The sequence below is a fragment of the Sparus aurata genome, chromosome 5, assembly GCF_900880675.1.
Source record: "Sparus aurata chromosome 5, fSpaAur1.1, whole genome shotgun sequence".
In the NCBI taxonomy this organism is placed as follows: Eukaryota; Metazoa; Chordata; class Actinopteri; order Spariformes; family Sparidae; genus Sparus; species Sparus aurata.
Genome location: NC_044191.1, coordinates 3736961 through 3763317, shown reverse-complemented (window position 1 = coordinate 3763317; position 26357 = coordinate 3736961). Strand labels below are relative to the sequence as shown.

Below are 26357 nucleotides of genomic sequence, written 5' to 3'. Positions count from 1 at the left end.
CTTTTGGTCTATCAAAATTCTTTTGATAACTTTTTGTCAGGAGGATCCACAGATGCTACATGCAAAGTTTGGAGCAAATCGACTAGGAGGAGTTCGAAAAAGTTTTTCAAGTTTCGTGATTTTGCAAATGGAAAGTTACTGCAAAAGTGGGCATGGCTTACATCACATAATTCAGCTGTATTCAGGGAAAACTAGATTCAACAATGTGCGACATATTATATAGGAGTTGTTTGCCAAAAACGCTTTAGCATTGAAAATAGCACCACCTGCTGGTCACTTTTGGCGTGTGAGTTACAGGGTCTTTACCATCCCTATGAATTTCATTCACGTAAGTGTAATGGTGTGGGCACAGTGCCAGATATTTAATAAGACTGTCACCAGAGCGCCACATAGTGGCAGATTGGTAACACCTTTGTCGGCTGTCCTCAGGAGGGCACTGACAATAATTGTACCAAGTTTAGTGTTAATCGGACAAACCAATGTGGAGATATAAAATATTTCAATTTAAAGAGCGCCACCTTGTGGTCATCGCCTGAAATTTTGGACAGAGCCTCAGGGCCTCATGGGTAAGTCCTAATCTGAGTTTCATGTCATTCGACCACACCACTGTGGAGATATGCAGCACTTCCTGTTTTGAACCAAATCTGCAGGAGCTTTTTATTAAAAACTTGAGTATTCTTTGGACTATCGAAATTCTTTTAATAACTTTTTGTCAGGAGGGTCCACAGATGCTGTGTGCCAAGTTGTGTGCAAATCGGTGAGTCGCCTGGTAGGAGTTTAAAAAAGTAGGTTTTCAACATTTCGCAAATTTGTAAAAAAAAAAACGGTAGATGGAAATAGGCGTGGTCTATACCCCGAGATTCAGCACAATTCACTGAACGCGTGGATATAAGGTTTTTAATGTGCAACAAAGTATATGGCCTTTCCTTGATTATAGCGCCACCCAGTGGTGGAAATTTAAAATGAAAATTATCAAAGTCAAACCCATGTAAACAGATAGGGTTCGACAGGAGCCGCGCTGCAGCAGCAACACTGCCTATTTGAACATACACACCAGTGAGCAGCAACTTGGCAACGCAGCTGTCAGGCAGTACATAAGAAGCAAACGTGGACAGCTAACCAAGTGATACTTTAGATATATCCTGTAGTTTTAAGTAAAGATGGAGAGCTCTCCTGCTGCCAGTCATGCAAGTCTTATGAGATTTGAAAGCTTGATTTTCAGTGTGATTTTGAACCCAGTCCTGAATGTGTCCAGTCAATGGCATCAATGCCTTCATCATCCAGGAACTGCCTGCACACACTGGCCACATGAGGCAGTACCCGTGGCCCACTGCACCAGCATAAGGCCCTCATGGAGTTTTTTTCTAACAGTTTGGTCAGAAACATGCACCCCAGCAGCCTGCTGGAGGTCATTATGTAGGGCTCTGGCAGTGCTCTCCCTGTTCCTCCTCGCACAAAGGAGCGGAGACCAGTCCTGCTGCTAGGATGTTGTCCTTCAACAGCCCTGTCCAGCTCTGTTTGTGTAACTGTCGGTCCCCTAGTATCTCCTCCATGCTCTTGAGACTGTGCTGGGAGAAACAGCAAACCTTCTTTCACCAAAGCAGATGAAACTGTTTCACAACAGTTCCGAAATGGACACACTGATATCCTCGAAGTTTAAACGTGTTGATTTTTGAGCTGTGAAAGTGGGCGTTGTAGCTTAGATACTATTAAATTGTATCTAAGATACAACTGTGATGCAAGTCTTTTCTTGCTGGAAGTTACATGATAAACACTGAGATCTGTTCTTTAACAGCTGAACAAATGATCAACCTTTTCTGTGACCAGTGGGTGACATAAAGGGTTTCTGCAGGTTTGAACAAGTCAAATTAAGACTTTTTAATACCTTTTTAAGATCATTTTGAACTAAATTTAAGACCTACACGAAGTTTGGAAAAGTAAGGAAAATTAAAGTCCCCGAATTCCTTTAAAATATAACCAAATTTATCGCCATTCATAGAGCAACTCAAAACAACGAAGAATGGAGTGAGTGAGCGAGTGAGTGTGTGTCAGGGTTATCATAGTTTTTAAATTTCATTAGTTTTTATTTCAGTTTACTTTTTCAGTTTGGGTTAGGGTTAGTCAGTTTAGTTTTAATTAGTTTAACAAGTGATTAAGTCGTTTGAGTTTAGTTTTTATCAAGGAATTTAATTTAATTCAGTTAACTATAATCCAAAGCACCTCTGCTTTCATCATCAGAGTTGAGCCGAAGGTGGTTTGAATGTCGCTTGACTGCAAGCCAGCAGAGGCAGCGCAGAGTTCGGGTCGAGCAGAACTGGATGAACTTGGACTGGGAACTGGTGACAAAGGCGTACAAAAGTGTGTGATAGTGTGACTTCGCTGGAGACTTTTAGAAGCTAACTGGTGTTTTTCTGATTTTGTGTGACACCAGCGTTTTCACACCAAATGTGCCCGAGTTGATGGTCTTCTAGCAGAGCGTACACTGCGCTTCAAATTCATTATTAGGTACGGCTTTTAACCAACTGAATTCTGGTTGTTCAAGACAACACTTTCCCATAGTTGCAGCAGATTCTGCTGTCGAAGTCTCCAAAACTGGTGAAGTGTGCGTAGATAAATTCCACCCGGGCTGTTGGCCACTTACATTCCTGGTTACTTGAGAAAGAAGTACAACACACAGAACTAACTGAATCTCACCAACAAATTTCCCCAAAACAAAAACATAAATGAAAAATAGGCAAAGACAGAAGCGCAACCCTAACCCTTACTAAATGTAAGACCTATGTGCAAATTATGGACATATTTAAGACTTTTTAAGGCCTAAAATTGAGATTGTCAACCTGCAGACCCAGCAGAAACCCTGTAAATAGTGGAAAATTTAGCAGCTTAAAAGCCAATCATCAGCTGTGTTAGCTCTATCAAACAGATGTGACAGTAACTGGACCAGATTAGAGTCAAAAGGTCAGGCAACGCCTCTGGCTTAGTATCGCAACAGAGTATATTGAAACTATCAGCAGGATATTGATAACAAAATATACTGTATTATTGTATCAGAAAATTAACTATTTGCCCCACCCCTACTCAATATCTCATGTCAGAAGGCATCATTATTACTCAGCGCCCTTTTTAGTGGTACAGGGGTGAGACGGGGGACAGCGTGTCTATTATTAGGGTTCTGACTTGAGGAACTAATTAGCAGTAAGCTGACAAAAACACTGCAGCCAAGAATAGGCCAGAGCATGTTGAGCCTTATTTCATCTGGATCATTTTTATGCCATGTTAGAGTTTTTCATGTGCAGAGCCAGTGCTGTGTCTTCTCCATTTACAACTCATCATGAATTAGCAACAGGGCTAAAGCAGGCTGCTGGACGACAGCGGATAGGAAAGACCGATTGACAGGGTCCCTGACATGAAATCCTGTAGTAATTGCGTAGAATGCAGGAATGCTCTGAGAAAGGTCACTGATAGAAATGTTCGCACTGCTGTAAATAAACAGGAATGATGCAGGAATGTAGAAGCCTGTCTATATATGACAGAGATCAGAATACCTCTGGTCAGCTGCTGAAAAATGGCTCTCTATTGAAGGCTAAATAATGAGAAACTGTACTCCTGCAAAAAATCCATCCATCAGGGACATATTACATCTTTTCCTTCATCCTACTAATGAACTGGCACACATACTAAATTATGTAACATACACAAGACGCCCAGTCTACAGGGTGAATTCCATAAAACCCTCCCCCCCACACTAACTACTAACCAGTCACTAGAGCAGCAAGTAGAATTACAGCCCTCACTGGGTTCCCACCCAGAACATTGTCCAATGTGTTCCTCCTTATAGAGGTGGGGGAGCTGGTGATTTTAGTGATTGATTTTAAAAATGATCTAATTTTTTTCTACTATATTTAATATAATTTAACTTCTGTTTTCAAACTTCACATAAACTCATTAACTTGCAGATCCTTGCTACTTGAAAATACCAATAGAAAGATATAGCCAACAGGAAGGCTAGGCTGATTGGGCAAATATCTCCACATGGTTCTTCCTTGCGTTACACATTGTGTATTGTACATGTATTGAACAATGAAATGTGAGTTATAGCAACAGCATGGCAGATGAAGAGCTTGTGCCCAAAAAAACAACTACCTTTAATGCAATATCATGTCCAAATCCTCATTTCATTTCAAATGCAATTTCACACTGGGTCCTCAGCAGCATGATCTTCAGCCTAGAGCGCACCTTTACCCACCACTAATGATATAGTGATACTGATTTTTGTCAGGCCTCCTTTTATTTTTAGTGAATGTTGACTAGTGTGCATTTTTGTAAGTTGGTCAAAAGAAATGTAGGCAATTTGTATTTATGACTGACAAGAAAATGATAGAAATGAGGTTTGAAATATGAAGCAAACATAACGGAGTTGTTGAGGATGCTCTTGCACAATAGCAGACCTGTTATCTGGGGCTCTTGGCAAACCCAAGCATAGAGGTCTTCCAATAAAGGTTCTCATGTGAAAAGATGGCTGGATGGCTTAAAATATCTATCTATAATACAAGGAATCTCTGTCTGTCTGTCTCTGTGTGTGTGTGTGTGTGTGTGTGTGTTCCTCAAATATCTCTGCGGATCAGGATCAGACTGACCTGAGACTTTCAACATGGCTGCTGCGTGGTTCTGTGGTGTGCAATAAGCATTTGCTTGGACTGCAATGATAGCGTGAATAAATAATTTCATAAATGCTTTACAAATTCTGCAAGCATTGTCCACCGGAGCCACCACAGTCACGTGGGCACCAGAGCCAACCACTGGACACCATGGCCACGTGCGCACCAGAGCCAATCACTGCAGAGCTCAAGCCCACGACATAACTTAAAAAACAAGCGGATTTATACCTGCAGCGGCGCGAGCTGGACCGGGATTTTGCCGGCGGTTCGGTTCCGTTCTGTGCATCTAAACTGACTGTTGTGGATTAATGAGATTAAACAAGTCCAAGTCTGTTCGGGTCTGAGGAGATCCGGAGACGCGCGGACAACAAAGTGGGATCGGAATCTGTGGATGTTTGTGTGTAGCTAGTGCTAGCCACACTAGCAACACGGCCCACCACCCGAGTCGACGGAGCGGACGCACTGGCACGTCCAAAACCGGATTTAGGGTAAATAATGTCCAACACGCCTTTTCGCGAACATTGCCGTTACGTTTGCTTTGTGTCTGGTGCAGGAAGAAACAGTAAAAATGTGCTTTTGTCACAAGCGGATTTATACCTGCAGCGGCGCGAGCTGGACCGGGATTTTGCCGGCGGTTCGGTCCCATTCTGTTCTGTTCTGTTCATCTAAACTGACTGTTGTGGATTATAATGAGATTAAACAAGTCCAGACTGAGTCTGTTCGGGTCTGAGGAGATCCGGAGACGCGCGGTCAACAAAGTGGGATCGGAATCTGTGGATGTTCGTGTGTAGCTAGCTGCTAGCCGCTAGCCGACCCACACGGCCTAACGTTACCTACTGAGTTGACGGAGCGGGTGCACCGGCACGTCCAAAACCGGATTTAGGGTAAATAATGTCCAACACGCCTTTTCGCGAACATTGCCGTTACGTTTGCTTTGTGTCTGGTGCAGGAAGAAACAGTAAAAATGTGCTTTTGTCACAAGCGGATTTATACCTGCAGCGGCGCGAGCTGGACCGGGATTTTGCCGGCGGTTCGGTCCCATTCTGTTCTGTTCTGTTCATCTAAACTGACTGTTGTGGATTATAATGAGATTAAACAAGTCCAGACTGAGTCTGTTCGGGTCTGAGGAGATCCGGAGACGCGCGGTCAACAAAGTGGGATCGGAATCTGTGGATGTTCGTGTGTAGCTAGCTGCTAGCCGCTTGCTGACCCACACGGCCTAACGTTACCTACTGAGTTGACGGAGCGGGCGCACCGGCACGTCCAAAACCGGATTTAGGGTAAATAATGTCCAGCACGCTTTTTCGCGAACACTGCCGTTACGTTTGCTTTATGTCTGGTGCAGGAAGAAACAGTAAAAATGTGCTTTTGTCACGAAAGTGTCCAAGCAGCAAGTTTGGTTGTTGAGGAACAGGAAGATGTGGGAGGGACATCGGCGGATGATTGACAGCAGCAGTGATGTGTTGGAGACAGCGACAGAGATAGCGAGTTTTGAGAGTTGAGAGATTTGTGATATATAGCGTGTTTGGAGTGTATAGTTAGTGTGTTACGTAGTGTTTGGTGTAGTGTGTTTAGTGAGTAGTGGAGTCGTGTTGTGAGGCAAACCAAGGAGGAGACGGCTGTATGTGGAACAGGCAGGAATGAGCTGAGCCCTGAGCCTGAGGCATTGCCTGCATTTAAATGTAAATAGTTACACATAGCTTTGTAAATTTCAAAAACTTATGCATCAATTTAGCAAACAACAATTTATATTTGCATTATAACTTATGCAATTGGTCCATTAAACATATTTGTGGTTTTCACAGTAAAAAAACTAACTTTTTCTACTCTGATTTTATGTTATTTTGTGATTTATGGTCCATAGTGTTAATATAGTACCTTAAAATGAAAAAATAACTGTACAGTCACACATGTGAGGTTGTGCTCAAAATAATTACACCAAGTAAGGCAAAGTAAATAGTTTTTAAGGTGACATATAATGGTATAATCAAAAGTAGTCAAAAACAGCTAATTATATCCCTGACGTCCCACCTTCAAACACAGCCTCATTTGGCCATCCATGAAAAAGCTACCTAACCTCCCACTTTTCTATAGAAATACATGCTTCCTACGGGCAGTGCACTAGTCTAGTACAATGCTCAGAGAAATTAAGGAAACACTTTAATCATACGTCGGATCTCCTCCCATACCTGAATCAGGGCATCAGTGAGCTCCTGGAAAGTCTGTGGTGGTATGTGGCAGCGACAGATGCATCAATACCTAATGTCCCATAGGTACTCAATTGGATTTAGGTCAGGAGAACAAAAGGGCCAGTCAATGGCATCAATGCCTTCATCATCCAGGAACTACCTACACACTCTGTCCACATGAAGCCAGGCACCCGGGACCCACTGCACCAGCATAAGCTCTGACAGTCACTCTGACAATTTCATCCTGGTACCTGACAGCAGGCTACTGTAGGCTATGACATGGAGGTGTGACCCTCCAAGGATATGCCTCTACAGACCATCACTGACCCATCATCAAACTCGTCCTGCTGGACGATATTACAGGCAGCACAATGTTCACCACGGCATCTCCAGACTCTTTCACGCCTGTCACATGTGCTCAGTGTGAACCTGCTCTCATCGTGAAGAGAACAGGGCAAAAATGGCAGACCTGCCTTTCTCGTGGCCGCCAGTATGGATGTGCCATCCTGGAGGAGCTGGACGGCCTGGGCAACCTGACTGGGCTGCAGCTAACGCCTCATGCTACCAGTAGTGACAAGGACACTATCAAAACACAAACTAGAGAAGAATCAGTCAGGGAGGATAAGGAGAGAGCACCTGTCTGAGGCCACCACGTGTAAAACCATTCCCTTTTTGGGAGTTGTCCTGGTTCTGCTTCTCCATTGCACCTGGTGTCACTTTCATTTGTACCAAAAGCAGTTGAAACTGATTCACAACCACTTGTGCTTCCTAAATGAAAAAATGTACACCCCTGAAGTTTAACTTACTGTGACCATAAGTGTTCCCTTAATTTTTTGGAGGGGTGTAGTTCCAGTTTATAGTCTGTCCTGATATTACCCATGGCTGTGTTCTAGGGCCCTATGATATCCGCGATCACGGAATCGCGGAATTGGCCAATTAAAACAGAATCTACTTTTTAACGCGGAATGTCGCGGAATTTGTTATAATCTCACTCACACGCCGTTTTCATGCTGGGTGGCACAACAAGTCGCCGCCGCCCCATAGACATATATACATAGACGCTGCATCGACTGTGGAGTGGGGTGCTTAAAGCGCCGCCATCTTGGAACAGGGCTAGCAGAGGCAGCGGTGCATCAACCTACGAAGGAAAGAGGTACTCCTCACTCTCAAAGTAGAATTATTCGCTGAATTTTGGACCGATTTCCAAATGTACTGATTTGTTAAAAACGCCACACATGTAGCTATGATTCAGGGTGCTTGGATATTTTAAAAATGCTGGTTTTACTACCTAAATACAAATTCTACTTAATTTTATCAGCAGACGAGCTTCTGACAGAAGATTTGTTATGAAAAGATGCTGGACTTCTGTGCCGCGTATGGATGCTCTAATGAGCGGAGCATACAAACCAGATCTCGTGGGATCACTTTTCACAGGTAAATTGTAAGTAAGGGATAACCTATAGTGTAAGCAGGTTGTTATATAGTGAAATAAACCCTGACAGGACGGACAGAACCCCTCAGCTTCGAGTCCGGGTTCTAGAATCCATGATATAAACAGTTCCAAAAAAACAGACCTAGACTGTGATTGATCGGTTAGAATACAGCATTTAATAGAGCTAATAAATTGATCATTATTATTAGCTCTATTAGATGGAATTATTTTTTGTTGTAGACAATTCTTTATCTCTCGCTACGTTTCTCACATTTATAAGGTTTCCCAAAGACAACAGTCTAAAGAGACAGTGGGAACTGGCAGTGAAACGGGAAGGTTTTGTGGCAGCTGAGAGGTCCTTGCTCTGCAGTGAGCACTTCAAGCCAGATGACTTTGACCGAACAGGGCAAATTGTCAGGCTGAGACATGGAGTCAAACCATCTGTCTTTAACTTTCCATCTCATTTACAAAAGGTGTTTGTGCCATTTGGCAAAAGAATTCATTAATTTCTATGTTTCATATGTCCATGTAAGCATTTGATAGCTACTTAATGCCACAATTTTTTAAACTTTTTTCTGTCTGCATGTTTAGGAATAAAGTACACTACACTTTCCGATGCCAAAAACCTTTAACATAATTATAACATATAATTATGTTTCTTACATCTTAGGACATACCATCAAGGACAACAAAAGCTTCAAGGAAAGGAGAAGAAAGCCTTCCAGTGGACTTGCCTCAGCATTTCCCTGAAGCTGAACCTCATTCTAATGTTGTGAGTATTTGCATGTAATATTTTTCAAACACATGAGAGCATCAATGCCCCTGTCATATTAAAACCTGTATTGCATTTGCTCTCTGCCACTCATTTTAGACACACTGAAATACACATGAGTACACATTAAAACATACTGTAGTGTGTTATGTCCCTGTCACTAAGACGCTCATATCCAGGGTGCAAACAGTGGGACAGAGGGATGATATTACGAATGTTGGCCAGCTACATCAGTGAGTGATGAGTTATAAACATCACTATGTATTTTCATCCGTCTTTCCACTAGGACCACAATTATGCTTTGCCTGCTTCTCCCACTGTTCTAAAGGCCAGACTTAGTGAAGCTCTGGCTAGAGTGGAGAGTCTGGAGCGCGAGAAGAGGGATAGCATGCTTCGGGAGTGAAGGGCGAAGAAAAATGTGCACGCTCTTCTCGAGGATCTGAGGGAGAAAAACTTCATAAATGAAGTGCTGAAAGACAGGCTTGAATGCTACTCAGGTAAAATGGAAATACTAATTTGAATATTTTATATAGGTAATTTATGATCTGTGTTAAACTCTCTTTCTTCTTATTTAAAGGGATCTTACTAATAAGTTTATGCTTACTGAATTTCAGATCTTCAGATCAGACCTCTTGGCAAAGAAGTGCCATGAGTACACCAGGGAGCAGAGGGTGCCCTTATGCTACACCTTCATGGTCCGAAGGCATATAGTTTCCTGAGAGTCTCAACATCTTCCTCTCCCGCATGCCCATACATTGCAACGGTATTCTCCATGTTGCCTGATTGTTAAATACATTGTGAGGGACCGAGCTGGACTAGTGTGTGGAATTTATTCATAATCGGCTCAAAAAATGTAAAAGTAAATTAAATAAGGATAGCATGTAGGTGCAGAAGGTTACCGACATTCAAGTTGGTTGTGTGGCTGCAGGTGTGGCCATCACATACATTAACCACTTTAGTCCTACAGACTATGTTTTGTGACAATGAAAATTACCAATTTAAAAGCTAACATCACACACTGCATTCTGATACATTTTGAGCTTTCAAATATTCTATTTTCTGTTTATTTCATTTTTTTCTGAAGGGGTTGGGGTGGTCAAATTACTACATTTTATTTTTCAAAGGTGGCTGACTTCAGTGGATGCAAAGCCTGGCCTGAATAAGCTGATGCTGGACATGCTGGGAAGAAGATGCAAGGAAGACCAGACAAAATATGGATTGGTGACAGTGATTTTGGATGCCATGGCCATAGAAAAAACAGTGCAGTACAATCCCCAAACTCAAACAATGTCAGGGTTTGTGGATATGGGGGATGGATTAAATGAGACGGATGTTGCCTCTGAGGCTCTCGTGTTTATGGTGGTAGGCATACAAGGGCACTGGAAAGCTCCGGTTGCTTAGTATCTGACCAGTGCTCTCTCACCAGAAACACTGAAGGTCTTAGTTGTCCATGCATTGGAGAAACTTCATGCTCATGGTCTCAGAGTGGTGTGCATGACAATGGATGGACATGCATCTAACATCAGCATGTGCAACAAACTCGGCTGTGACCTCAAGGCAAACCCTCGTGAACCCCTGAAGACCTCTTTTACACATCCAATGACTGGTGAGAGAGTGTTCGTCATGATGGATGCCTGCCACATGCTGAAGCTTGCACGCAACATGTTATAGGTAAATGCTGATTGCTGTTCTAGGCTTATTGATTTTTTAAATTATTTTATTGCTGTATGTTTTATTTACATAGTTATGACTGCATGTGATGCATTACATTTTCCTGTCTGTACTGGGGGTACTTTGAGCTGTGATTAAAAAGGATTCTGTTTCTGATTCTGATTTTGAAGGCATACAGCCCAATAATGAACACCACTGGCCCCATCAACTGGAAATACATAATTTGTCTCAACGATGTTCAGACGAAGGACAGACTGCATGCTGCAGACAAGATCACACACAAGCATGTCCACTTCGACAAGCAGAAGATGAAGGTGTCTCTGGCTGCGCAGACATTGAGTCGCTCAGTAACAGTGGCTCTCCGCAAACTGAGGGACCTGGGCTACTCACAGTTTAAAGACTGAAGCAACGGCTGAATTCATTGAGGTAATATGATTAGGGATGTGCATAGGGCCATAGAGGGAGTAGAGGGAAGTTCCAAATACTTGCATGTTTAACATAGTGAAATGAATAGTTTTTTAATTCTGAATACATTAGTATTAATTTGATATGATACCTGTTGAAACACTGTTATGGAGATGGTTTTGGATGCTTAAAGTTAATGCAGATATTTGTTTTTACATGACTAACAGGCTCTTTGACACCTTGAACAGCCGCAATCCCCGTGCCAAAGGATTCAAAGCTCCCCTTGAGGCTTTGAATTGGGCAGAGAGAGTGACGTTCTTGTTGAGAGCCAGGGAGTGTTTGATCAGTTTGTCAGTGAAAGATGACACACCCCTTCAACTATCAAAGAGGTCCTTTTAAAATAGTGACTATACTGTTTGCATGAAGTTCAAGGTTCAGGTTCATTCACGATTCAGTTCCCATATTCTGCATCGAGTTCATAAGATGCCCTGTTCTCTTGTTCTGATTCAGGTTTAAATTATGCTTTTGTTCCAATGTTTTTTTTCCTGTATGCATTGTTTTTTACTGTTGGAAATAACTTTTTCAGTGTTTCTTCAGGTCTTACAGGTGTCAATATGCTATGGTATGGTATGGTATGCAGCAGGTAAGATGGCACCCACCATGACTAACATCTCTGTGTACTCCTCCACGACTGTCCTGCCAGTAAAGTTTTGTAAAGGTTGTGTAATAATAATTTGATTATTTGAACATTTGATATCATTGCCGGATTTGTCTGAATAGATAAACAAATCTCACCACCTGAGAAGCCTTCCTTGTTGTGGGGAAGCCCTCGGTAAGCACTCGATAATCAACTCACAGGGCTTACCCACAACAAGGAAGGCTTCGCGGGTGGTGAGTTTCGTTTATATTTTCCGACAAATACGGCAACGATATAAAATGTTTGATGCCTCGAAATATGTGCTGGAACCCTATTTCTAATGTTGCTGAAGTTTGGTGCTGTTCTGAGCATTATTTGTGGCTTTTTGATGGCGGTTTTATATTTTGACCCATTTACTGCAATGTAGTGTTGCCGTGCGGTCTTTTCTGAGGATTAAATTTACACCGGAATATCCCTTTAAGTCAATTGTTCCTGAAGTCATCCAGAGGCTCTCTGCCAAATTGGCCTATAGGTGGCACTATAATGGATGCAAATGCGTTTTTGCCTTTAACTTCCACATTTTAAAGAACACATTCATAAACATCATATTAATGTATTTCCCGAATAAAGCTAGGTTTTCTGACATAGGCCCTGCCCTCTTTTGCTGCACTTTTCCTTTAGTTACGAAATGATTGGTCAAAGTTGGCGTGATTTAATACAACAAATCCATATCAACAAACAACAAACCCCAAATACCACGGCTCAGACATTTGCCTGTGTCCTCACTTTTGCCCCGAGCCCGTCATCCTTTGGGGACAACTTCCGTGGGCTCTGCGGTGCGCGGGGGGGCTTGGCCCCCGTTCATAACTGCTTGCAGTTCTAGTTTTCTATTTGAATTGTTTAGTGTTTTTCAGGTCCTACAGGTGTCAATGGTATGTATGATGGCGTGTAAACATCATGCAGGTGTCATGTATTGCATGTTCTTGTTTCAAGCTGTCCCTGTTCAGGTTCAATAATGTTCCTATAGATGGCTCAGTATCTTAAAAGAAAATAAGGTTTGCAAACCTGTAAGAAGCACACAGTAATTTTGTTCCCAGTAAATTGGCAGTACAGCTTACCCACAATGGATGCCACCTAAGCAAAAGATCTATGACTGTGGCTATCCCTGTCACCCATTGCTGTTTCACATCTGATGGATATGGTGGCAAAATTAATTTACCTTTCAATGAACACAATTCCTAGGTGCTTCCTTGAGGTGTCTTTGTTTTAATACAATCGGGGAAATAAAACTTTTTCTTTTGAAGGTACCTGTCTGTCATCGGGTTTGTGATCAACATTGACACCCTGATGTTTATGATTCCTGAGCTGCTCCAAGTCCAGCAGTATGTCTGCACCTACCGGTTCAGCCAAGATCACTTGGAGCTTCTCTTTAATTCAATCAGAGCATCAGGTAGGGTTCACATTTTACAGCCTTTAAAAAAGAATAAGAAAAGATGTTTGGTGTAATTGTAGTGTGTGGGTGTGTCTTGTTTTTTTTCCTTAAGGGGGCTGGAACAACAATCCCTCTGCCAGCCAGTTCCAGGGCATCTTCCGGCGTCTGATGGTCCGGTGTGGTGTCTCACCAAGTGGGCTAGGCAACATGGCAGCACAGGATGACATAGCGTCTCTGTCTGCTGTCGAGATGTCCTCTGCCGAAACTGCAGATGAACTCCCTTCCCCATTTATTAACTTTGCAGCCCTCGTGTGTCACCACAGCTACCTTCCCACGCGCTTTGGTGGTCTTGTGGACAATGCTCTGGTCTACATCGCAGGGTTTGTGGTTCGGCAGGTTCTAAGAAGGCTCGCGATGTGTGCCGTGCCAGCCTGGTGACAGACGCAGTACACTCTTCAAATGATAAGAGCTACCACCTACTTGTGGTCAAAAATAATGGTGGGCTGATGATTCCATCAGATGGCACAGTCAAGGTGGTGAGAGCAGCAGAGCGGGTGATTCGCCAGGTCCACTCAGGGCAAGCTCCTAAAGTGTCAGTGGTCATGCATGTGGTCCGTGAGGAGATTGGCACTGAAGATATATTTTTGCTCAGGGAACATACTGGAGACACACAATTTGGCCTTGACAACCACCATTCAAACCTACTAAAACTAGTGGTGTCTGTGTTCCTCAAAATTAGGCTGCACCACATTGCAAAACTTACCTCACTCAAAGTGGCAGCACAAGAAGGAAACTGTGCAAAACAGTTCTCTTTCAGGGGTTTTAGCTCCAATTCATGAAAGGCTTGTAAATACTCTTGTAAGTAGTTTTCTGGGTGGATTGTTAATCTTCTTTCTTGTGAATATTTCAAAGTTCTGCGTCTCAACCCTCTGGTAATTTAAAGAACCTGTTTAGTTAGAATATTTGGAATCTATCAAATCACTTTATTCATCAAGCTGGTGATACTGATCAGGGGGTGGTGGGAGTTTAGGAGCTGGACAGCCACGAGGAACAAAGTTCTCCTCTGTGTCCTGCAGTGTGCAACAAAGTCTGAGTCCTCAGGGGAGCCACTCAAAAAAAAATGGAAAGAATGTGATGGATCCTGTAAGTTCCTGCAAGCTGTTCTGACGGTCTGATATTCAAAAAGGGTAGAGAGAGCAGATCCTATGTCTGCAATAATAATAATAATAATAATAACAATAATCATAATCATAATAATAATAATAACAATAATAATAATAATAATAATGACAACAATAATAATATTAATAATAATAATGGTGATAGTGATATAATTATAATAACTAGTGCAGTGCCCGTAAGAAAAGTGTATTCGTATAAAAAAGTGGGAGGTTAAGAAGCTTTTTCATGGATGGCCAAATGAGGCTGTGTTTGAAGGTGGGACGTCAGGGATATTTAGGTTTGTTGTGAAATCCGATATTCCAGGGTATAATTGGCCGTTTTTGACTATTTTTGATTTTGCCATTATATCACCTTAAAAACTATTTACTTGGTGTCATTATTTTCAGCACAACCTCACATGTGTGGCTGTACAGTCATTTTTATTTTGACAAACTGTATTAACACAATGGACCTAAAATCACAAAAAAAAAACATGAAATCAGAGTAGAAAAAGTTAGATTTTTTTACTGTGAAAACCACAAATAAACAAATTTACAACAAACCATTTTTTTTTTTTTTACTTATAATGCAAATATAAATTGTTGTTTGCTAAATTTGTGCATACATTTAAACAGTTTACAAAGTTATATGTAACTATTTACATTTAAATGCAGGCAATGCTCAGGTCTGCCTGAGCTCCTTCCAGCTGAATAAATAGCTGGACTGCCTGCTCCACATTCAGCATCTTCTCATTGTTCTGACTCATTAAATGAAAAACCGACTCCAATACTCACTAAACACACTACACCAAACACTACATAACACACTAACTTCACACTCCAAACACGCTAAATGTCACAAATCTCTCAACTCTCAATATCGCTCTCCGACCGTCGTTGCCTGTCAATCATCCGCCTAGGTCCCTCCCACAACTTCCTGTTCCTCAACAACCAAACTTGCTGCTTGGACACTTTCGTGACAAAAGCCCGTTTTTACCGTTTCTTCCTGCACCAGACACAAAGCAAACGTGACAGCAATGTTCGCGAAAAAGCGTGGCGGACATTATTTACCCTAAGTCCGGTTTTGGACGTGCCGATGCTTCCGGTCCGTCGCCTCGGGAGGTGGGCTGTGTAGCTACACACGAACATCCACAGATTCCGATTCCACTTTGTTGTCCGCGCGTCTCCGGATGTCCTCAGACTCGAACAGACTCGGTCCGGACTCGTTTAATCTCATTATTCCACAGCAGTCAGTTTAGATGCACAGAACGGGACCGGACCGCCGGCAAAATCCCGGTGCAGCTCGCGCCGCTGCAGGTATAAATCCGCTTGTTTCTTCAGGTACGTCGTGGGCTTGAGCTCTGCAGTGATTGGCTCTGGTGCGCACGTGACTGTGGTGGCTCTGGTGGGCAGTGATTGGCTTTGGTGCGCACGAGACTGTGGTGGCTCTGGTGGACAATGCTCGGCGGAATTTGTAAAGCATTTATGAAATAATTTATTCACGGTATCATTGCAGTCCAAACAAATGCTTAGATGCACACCACTGAACCAGGCAGCTGTCATGACTGTAGATTCTTGTTCGTTGTGTTCTTGTGTCTGGTTTTGTCTTGTGGTTTCTTGTATTTGATTTCCGTGTCTTTGTATCTTGTCTTGTGTCTTGTTTTTCCCATGCCCTCATGTGTCCTTTAAGTTTTCCTGTGTTTTTTCATATGTTCCCTCAGGCTCCCTCTGTCTATTGCTTTGTTCCCTTCATGTTCTCATGTGCTCCTCCCCTTCGTTATCTCTCCTGTCGGTCCACCTCACCTGTTCCTCGTCTTGTCATCAGTGTCTGTGTATTTAGTCTCTGTGTTCCCCTCACTCCTTGTCTGGTCATTGTTCTTGTCAGCTTCTGTCTTCGTCCATGCTCCCATTCATGTGCCTGCTCCTGTCTGTTCCTTGTTCCCCCACGGTATGTGTTTTTGGATTTGAGTCTTGCATTTTGCCTTTTGATTTGAACTTTACTTTTTGGTTTGTACTTTGTCTCGCTGTTTTTGGTTGCTACTTTGCCTTGCTTTCATTTGCTACTTTGCCTCTTGCCTCCGTTTTGTCTGCTTCTGTTTTTCCTGTTCAGCTTTACAATAAAGCTCGCTTTTTGTTTCCCCTAGCCTTGCCTATATTTGATATTTGACCAACAGACACATACACACATACACACACAGACAGAGATTCCGTGCATTTATAGATAGATAACAATAATACTATAATATTACTATAATAATAATAACAATATTACTATAATATTAATATAATAACAATAGCAATAATAATAAAAATAATATATTTAGAATTATAGCAATAATAATAATAATAATAATAATAGCAATAATCATAATAATAAAAATAATACCAGTAACAACAATACCAGTAATAATAAAAATAATATAATGATAATATAATAAATGATAATGATAAGAATAGTAATAACAATAACAATATAATAATATATATACATATATATTATTATCTATCTCTGTCTGTCTGTCATGTCTGACGTTTGACAAACAAACCTCGTGAAAATAGCTTGACAACTGAGTGATTTATTACCACTTTCATTGTGTAGAAACACCATTCCTCCATAGATGTAATGCACTGTAGGAGCGAGTAGCCCTGTTCCAAGATGGCCGCCCTGTAGGCACGCCGATCTAGTGGGCGGCAGCAGTCAATGCGGCGTCTATATATATATATATGTCTATGGCCGCCCCCCCTCCCCACAGACTGAGCTCCCCCATCAAAACAAAGCATGGCGAAGCGGCTGCCCATGGCTCCGTCTTTGTCGGCGAAAAAACTGAGAAGCTTGACATTAACCCCTCAGTACAGAGCCGAGCAGTTCCCGAATGACTTTTATGTGTCAGGTGAACTGTTGTTTTGCAAAGAAGCAGACCTGAGAAATCATAATTAAAGGTGTAATGCATGAGAGTTAGCCATCTGTCCGATTCATTTTATCGGCCCAAAATACCAGCGTGACTGTTAACTGCTGCTAACAGTAGCTGCTGTTAGCTAGTTAGCCCCGTTAGCCACAGCCCTCTCAGCTGACTGCCTGGGCTGGGAGCTCAGAGGACAGGGTGAGGGCTGGTGTTTTTACTGCAGTGCTAGCAGGTTAGTATGCTAACTTGACATAACGTTACGAGTATAATTTCTCATTTTGTTGGTCGTCTTTGCTAATTTTTAAAATATTTACAACTTAAATTTTCAGTACAATTTTGTTATGCAAACAATTACTGGATCTGCCTGAGAGCTGACCATGTTTTTATTCAATGAAACCCATAAAAACACAAAAAATACTACTGTATGAAGACATGATGAAGTCAAAATGTTTTTGATGCATTTTAATGTACTGTACGGTACACAGTATTGAGGAAATGTGTTTGTCACCTCAATAAATTTAAGGTAATTTCTATTTAATTTGTGCACATTTTAGTCATCTCTCTATAAAAGCAAGGAATCTCTGTCTGTCTGTCTGTGTGTGTGTGTGTGTGTTTCTATTAGTCAAATATCTCTGCGGATCAGGATCACACTGACCTGAGACTTTCAACATGGCTGCTGCGTGGTTCAGTGGTGTGCATCTAAGCATTTGCTTGGACTGCAATGATACCGTGAATAAATTATTTCATAAATGCTTTACAAATTCCGCAGAGCATTGTCCACCGTATCCACCACAGTCACGTGCGCACCAGAGCCAATCACTGCTGAGCTCAAGCCCATGACATACCTGAAGAAACAAGCGGATTTATACCTGCAGCGGTGCGAGCTGGACCGGGATTTTGCTGGCGGTTCGGTCCCGTTCTGTTCTGTGCATCTAAACTGACTGCTGTGGATTAATGAGATTAAACGAGTCCGGACCGAGTCTGTTCGGGACTGAGGAGATCCGGAGGCACGCGGACAACATAGTGGAATGGGAATCTGTGGATGTTCTTGTGTAGCTAGCCGCTAGCTAGCAGCTAGCTGCTAGCCGCTAGCTACACGGCCCACATCCCGAGGTGATGGACCGGACGCATCGGCACGTCCAAACCCGGACCTAGGGTAAATAATGCCTGCCACGCTTTTTCGAAAACATTGCCATCACGTTTGCTTTGTGTCTGGTGCAGGAAGAAACGGTAAAAACGGGCTTTTGTCACGAAAGTGTCCAAGCAGCAAGTTTGGTTGTTGAGGAACAGGAAGTTGTGGGAGGGACCTAGGCGGATGATTGACAGGCCGAACGACGTTCGGTGTATAGACAGCGATATTGAGAGTTGAGAGATTTGAGAGATTTATGACATTTAGCGTGTTTGGAGTGTGTAGTTAGTGTTATGTAGTGTTTGGTGTAGTGGAGTCGGTTTTTTGTTTAATGAGTCAGAACAATGAGGAGAAGCTGAATGTGGAGCAGGGGGTGCAGCTCTTAAGGAGCACAGGCAGACCTGAGCATTGCCTGCATTTAAATGTAAATATTTACATATAACTTTGTAAATTTTTTAAATGTATGCACAAATTTAGCAAACAACTATTTATATTTGCATTATAAGTAAAAAAAAAAAAAGGTTTGTTAAACATATTTGTGGTTTTCACAGTAAAAAAAATCTAACTTTTTCTACTCGGATTTTTTTTTTTTTGTGATTTTTGGTCCATTGTGTTAATACAGTATGTCAAAATAAAAAAAGAACTGTACAGTCACACATGTGAGGTTGTGCTGAAAATAATGACACCAAGTAAATAGTTTTTAAGGTGAAATATAATGGCAAAATCAAAAATAGTCAAAAACGGCCAATTATACCCTGGAATATCGGATTTCACAGCAAACCTAAATATCCCTGATGCCCCACCTTCAAACACAGCCTCATTTGGCCATCCATTTGGCTACTTAACCTCCCACTTTTTTATAGGAATACGCTTTTCTTACGGGCACTGCACTAGTTTACATTAAAAACACACAGTTTTTGGCAGTATAATAAGAGTAAAAGATTTAAAAAAAAATGGAATTCCCAAAAATTAAAACGGAAAAAACAGAATTCCCAAAAATTAAAAAAAAAAAAAAAAAACTGAATTTTGGAAAAAATAAACAGATTTTATAGGGCCCTAGTGTTCCTCATCAATAAAACAGAAGGCCATAAAACAACAAAATGCAAAATAGAGGTGAGGCATCTCATCATCTTCACATAATGTCTTGCCTCCATTTTTCACACGGGTCAAGTGTGAGATTAGAACTGTGTGATTTATACACTCACTGCCGTCTGGGGCTGTGGGAGGCTGAAGCTTCAATCGAGTAACACACAGCAGAGCAGACAGGCTGACAGAAACGCAACAAAGACCTGAGGAGACCTGCCCCAATTTTAGCTTGGTTTATGTTTGAGAAAATGTCTGTATATATTTTGGAATAAAGGGTTTCACTCATCTGTCATGTTAATCTAATCAGTTCCTGGACAACATTACAAGGGATGTCTGGTTTGAGCTAATCTAGCTAATTAAATAATTAGCTAATCAAATATCTAATCACACTGAAGCACAAATCAAAATACAAATACTGCCATACTGCCTACACATCTAATATAATCAAAGGTACTAAAAGAACAGTTAGCAAGGTATACACTGTATTGCAAAATCTCAAAACTGTAACAAATTTGACTGACAGCAGTCATGCCTGTATCCCCTAAAGTGTATGGACTGACTGCCAGTTCTTTCTACTCATATAGATGAAAGCAGAGATCTGTCAGAGACAGACCAGTCTTGAAATCACAAATGCAGTAAAGCAGACAGGATCTACCACAGAAAAGTAAGACTGGATCTTATCAAAATCCAAAATGCTGGACCCAAATCCCCAGGCCACTGGACAAAAACACGATCACTAAAATACTTGTGATAATATATTCATATTGAGATTGCACACATTCTGTCTGTGTACTCTATACTCAGTGTATAGTAGAAACAAATCTCCAAATAAACTACCTCACCAGAAAAACGACAACACTGGTTGACTATTGAAGCAGAAGATGTGTATGTTGGTGGTGACCTCTAGTGGCCATAGTAACCATGACAGGAGCAGTCTGGCTGTCTGGATATAGACTGCTAACATAAGCTTGTCATGGGTCGGCTTTTTCAGGCCGTGTTCTCCTCCCTTCCACTATGTGCATGTTACCGATTGTCCCTACATACAACAACAAAAAAACTTGGGAAGTCACTGTAAGCCTTACCTGGTCACTTATGCTATGAATGTAAACCTTTTCTTTTTCCATTTCAATGCCAGGGCTCGCCTCCCCACATGCAAAGCAAGTTTATCCTGACACTATTTTGCAGGAGCTTCTTCTGTTTAGCTGCACCCAAGACAACTGTGATTGGTTTAAGAAAACAAAAACAGTGGGTGTTTTTTCCCTGTACCAGAATGATAATTGGTGGAGCCAGACCTTTCTGCAGCACTTAGAGAGCACTGTCTGGCTATGCAAGACAATGACCAGAGCAAGGGAAGAAGTCAGTTTACATAGTACAAGTAGCAAGAGAGCTCACATATGGAGAAGGTTGAGGCGGATGGATGGATCAAACGCAGGGCTCTCACTCAGGAGATTACTCCTTAATTAATGTGTCTTATGTGAGACCGAATGTCAGTGGTGACTTCTTTCACATACTGTATGTCCATAAGTTTACTTACACAACATATACACAGAATTTATGACAGTAAGTAGTGTAAGTAATGGTAAAGGCATAGCATCACAAACATAATGTAGAAAATATAAAGAATTTGTGTCACATTTGTAACTTATGTTACGTAAAATACATAATGCAGCTTCTTATCATAAAACCATCATATTTTCCTAAACCTAAGCAAATAGTATCAAACTGCTATGCTAACTTCTTCGTTTTAACAGCTTTTTCAGCTTGTCACCTTTATCGTCCCAATCTTGCAAAGCCTGTATGAAAGATGTTTCCTATTCTATATCATGAATCCATGGTAAAAAATCAAAACAACTTCTTGCATTGAGTGCTTAGGCTTTGCAAGTCGTCATGGTGTGTGGTTGCACACATCCCAGTTTTTGAGACTAGCTCACAAGAGAGAAGCAAGTCAGGTCAGCTGGCTTAGTCAGTGCATCACCTCGACTCACATACTTTGAACTGGCTTGGCTGAGGACACTCTATGGCCCAAAACACATAAGTAGTCAAATTGCACAGCTCCATTCACTCCAGCAGAGAAAAGTTTGCCATTGGGAAGAATTCAGTTTACACCTGTAGCAGACCTGCCAAGGTACTGTGCACTCAATGATGCAGTCAACAGATATTTAGTTTCTGGGGCTAAACTCTGAGGGCAGTTAAGACCTTGCAAGAAGACGACGCAGATTCGGTGTGACTGAGTGGCTTGTGTGAGGAAAACAAGTCATCCGCTTGGTTACCTGCGCAGTGTCTTTAAATAGAAGCAGTAAAGAGCAGGGGGAGATTCACAACACAGCAAACACCTTGTGTCAGAGGTAGACTGTGATATGAAGCAGTAGGAGCTCCTGGAGCCCTGGCTATTTCTGGATCCAGTATTCTTGTTGGATCCCAATTTGTACCATTTAAAAAAGACTGTGCCTCCCTGGTGGTGTGTTCGCCATTTGTTGGATGTGTGTCACTGGTTTGCCGCTACATGAAGACATCATATTTGAAGGAATGTACAGCCTGACAACTTCCTGAAGCATAGTTGTGGAAGTGCTAGTTTCAAAACTCTAACTGAAAACTGAAACAGAGCTGAAACGAGCACAGTTTGAAATTAAGTCTTTGTTTCTGCTACAGCATACATCTAAGAACAAAAATCAGAAAGCAAAAAGCATAATACAGGATGACAATCCCTGTCACTTCTCACTGACAAACATAAAGATGATGATGATTTATATTGAGGTCTGTAGCCCACTAAACCAGCAATAATGGATTGGATTTGTATGGTGCTTTTCTAGGTACTCAAAGTGCCTCACAGGGTTCCAGGTTCCATTCATTCACACACAGTCATACTGGTGGTGGTAAACTACTAAGTAGTCACAACTGCCCTGGGGCAGACTGACAGAGGCAAGTTCACTTACTTCTACAGAATAACATTTTCAGCGGGGCATCTCGGTTGCAGCACGGTATTTTGTGACAGGTATGTATGACATATTACTATGGTCCAAAAAATCTACAGCTCCTGTATTTTGGATAGTTCACTTGGCCAAACGGTGCTTTCAAAAATATTTTGATGAATTGTGCAACTAGGGCTGGGCGATATGGCCTTTTACTAATATCCCGATATTTTTAGGCCATGTCACGATACACGATATATATCTCGACATTTTCCCTTAGCCTTGAATTAACACTTGTATACAATGTATACATTAAATGTATACAATCATGCCAGTATGATGATTCTACGTGTCTACATTAAAACATTGTTCATACTGCATTATTATATTGATTTCAATTGATTAAAGCAAAAAAAATATCTTTTGACTGAAATGTTTTTTCGAGCTGTCAAATTCCCAATTTATAATTTGTGAAACATGTTAAAGGGCACGTTACTTAACATGTGCTAAAAAAATAAGATAAGATTTACAGTCTCACCACACACCATGTTCTCTAATGCAGACATCACGTTTACATATTTGACCAACAGTGTTTTACAGGAGGATGATCTGAACAGCGGCTCTATTCACACTTAAAATGTTTTTTGTCTTTTCAATGTAATTTTCAATCTATGAAATCAATCTGTGCCTTTTTTTGGCCAAGCTTCTCTCAAGTTGTACTCTTTCAAATAATCAACATCTAGGGAACCTTATTAGTACGCTATTTTTCTACCTCTTCTTCTCATCATCATTATCATTAATTATTATTATTATTATTGTTATTAATATTGTTTAAAGTGAACCTCTTATCGTTTAATATAAAAATACAGCATACAAACAGCAACTTTTGCAGCCTTGTCAGTCTGATGGCGAGTTATCACCTTTCTGTCATCACTAACATACTGTTAATAATCAAAGAAGCTCTGAGGCTTTACATTTGTTCTGTTATAATACAAGATTTCAGCATTGAGCTACAATCAGGCTACACTCATGATTTTGTACAGTCAAACTAACCAAACACTTCTTATTGAGTTTCAGGGCGTTCCTGTAACCATGGTAACTCACGGTGCCAGAGGGGAGGGAGAGACGCTGAATGAAGCCGTTTACACAGATACACTGCAGACAAAGTCCAGACTATAGTTGTTATTCCACACATGTGGCACACAACAGGAGACTCTCCGTGTCAGACGAGTTCTCACGTGTTGACTAAACTCAAAAGCTAATTGATAACGTAGCAGCGCGACGAGTCCTTGCTAGCTAAGCAGCTAAACTTTAGCGCCGCTCCGTGTGGGTCACTACACTGTCATTGGTCAGGCGCTACATTGATCTCATAAGTCGCCTCTGTGAAATTTGAATGACGGAAATCCGTCGTAGCGACGGAGAACTTTAATCCATGCATACTTTACGTCCTTCCTCTTGTACCCAAACCACCGCCAGACGATGGATCCTGCTTTGTTTTTCTTGGGAATTAAATCTCCCTCCATTTTTCATAGTACCTGCTGCTGCCGCTACCTAAGATCTCTGCTGCTACATGCTGCCGGGCGTATGACGTTGCACGCACGACAGAATGTGATGTACGTAACTAGGTGCGTTTGTTTTGTCTCTCTGTGCGGAGAGATGAGAAAGAGTGAGAAAAACCTGTAGTTGCCCGCGACTAAAAGCAACTGAGTGACAATTGAATGTATACTCGAATATTCACGATATAGTCATTTTCTACATCCCACAGAGAACAAGCCGCGATACATCGAGTATATTCGATATATCTCCCAGCCCTATGTGCAACCCTACCTGAAATGTCATCGAACCACAGCCAGCCAGAAAGCAGCCTGATGCACAACATGTGAAACACATCCATTTCCCTGCCAAAGTCTGCTTCTTCTATGAATAAATATGTTAAAACATTCAGCCTTGTCCTACACTGCCTGTTGAACGAGAAACAGAAAAAATGTACACTGTTATCATCAGGAAAGTACACTGCTAACACTAGATTGCAGGCTAAATAGCCAATAAGTTTCTCAGGTGCAGAAAATAGAATAGAATGCAAATAGTCTGCGAATGTCCGAATTTTTGTCTGTTCAGTTGTTGATTTGCTTCTTGATATCTGCGTTTATAGCCTACAAATCATTGTAATGGTAAAGCAGCATTCTTTCAATGGGTTTTCCTTTTTTTCCCCCCTATTTTCTGTTCTTGTGTACTTATTCTCTTAGCTGTACAGTCAATCAGAGTGATTTCTTGTACAGACTTGCAGCCACTTCTACAAGCTCAATTTACCTAAAACCCCAAAAAGGGCTGACTTGTACCAGCCGTGCGGGACACACCTCAACAACCAGGGCCCCAGACACTCACTGGTGTCATGTGTGTCAGGGACCTTAAGCAATGCTCCAAGGTTTAATTTGTCCCCTGCTGGGGCTCAGGCCGTCAGATGCTTTCAATCAAACCCAGACAGGGAAACGCCCTCCAACTGCTGCTAGGAAAAATAGCATTTTTCATATTTCCCCAAAAGCTTTAATTCTTCATTTTACTGATAGAATTTTTTTTTAAACTATACTTGTTTACAAATATTTGACTGCAAATTGGACGACTAAATATGATTTTAGTCAACTTAACAGTAGGACCTGACCCCAAAGGTTTTCCACTATGGTTTCTATCAGGACTTGATGGACCTGGTTCTCGCTGCTGGATGGAGGTGCTGCAACAAAGACAGACTGCACAACCATCTAACCTGCGGCAACAACACCAGGCCACCGACACGCTGCCTCTGCACAACATGTGTCTGAGTCAGGCTGCAGCATTACAAGAGGTGGTGGAAACAGCACTCAGGAAGGACCACACACACAAAAAGACTCAAGCAAGCCGGAGTTGTGACAACACTGTGGTTAGCCCTGCCGGGACTGTGCACCTGCCAACAACAGGGCCTCTGTGGACCGTTTCATTCATGTCAAGCCGGTGGGCGGTCGCGCTTCAGCCCGGCACAAAACCTCGTAGATACAGCCGGCGCTGCGTTTGTTCCAGTCTCAATCCCGGTATGGCATTTCCTCTGAAACGAGCTGTTATCTTTTCCTGTAGCCACTCCTCAAAGTCAACAACCCGAGCGGCGACGATACACCCACCGCTCATTCTCATTCACACCGCCGCTGCAGAGCGGTTCTGGGCCGCCCTGTTGGGTCCGAGGTGTCGGGTGACAGGGAGCGGTAGTCGAGCCGGACCCGAGGAGTACTCACCTGCCTTTAAAGGTGATGTTGCTGCAGGCTCGGGATCCGCTCCGCCGCTGCCACACAGTCCTCCATCTTCCATGTAGCGGTTCTACGTGCGTGTGCGTGTGCGCCTCGCAGCCCCTCCTTCCTCCCTCCGTCACATCATCAGGACACAACAAACAGCCTGTCCACGACGCGATGCCAGTCTGCAGCCCCTTCAGTCTGTGTCAGGGTCCACAACACTTAACATGGAGTGAACAGGCTGTATGAAATAATCATCTGAATCCAGAACATTTACATAACAGTCTTTATCTCTAAAAAGGCTAGCCTACAACAAATCATGGCTTAACATTTCATAGTAGGCCTAATTTTAACATTTCAGGTTGTGACTACCTTTATTTAGCTGTTAGTAGTTGTTCAAATTTCCAGTTTAGTCTGAAACATTTCAGTATGGACCGTTCAGAGCTAACATGTGCAATATGTTTAAAATTCCTCATGTCTTTAAAATCTTATAATTTACTGACATTGTTCGAGGGCACAATATCAGGGCCCTCATGCCCAGATGTCACTGCCCCCCTGAGCTAAGGCCAACCTGAGCACCTGCAATGAATTCAGTCCATGAGGATGATTTTATTATGCAGACCAAGTGAACTAAATAAATAAATCATACTTGAGTTTTACTCTGAGTAAACCATTTCATGTTTGGATTTAGTTTTAGACCTCAGAGAATTCCCTTTTTAT

General features: G+C 41.9%; 1 protein-coding gene across 1 annotated transcript in view; it reads right to left on the bottom strand.

The window, feature by feature from the left end:
- Window positions 1-25825, bottom strand: part of apba1a (amyloid beta (A4) precursor protein-binding, family A, member 1a) — a 66828-nt gene extending 41003 nt beyond the window's left edge. Inside the window, exon 1 of the mRNA XM_030416922.1 lies at window positions 25644-25825. The gene's annotated coding sequence lies outside the window, so the exon portion shown is untranslated. The remainder of the gene's footprint in view (window positions 1-25643) is intronic.
- Between the last annotated feature and the right edge of the window lie 532 nt (window positions 25826-26357).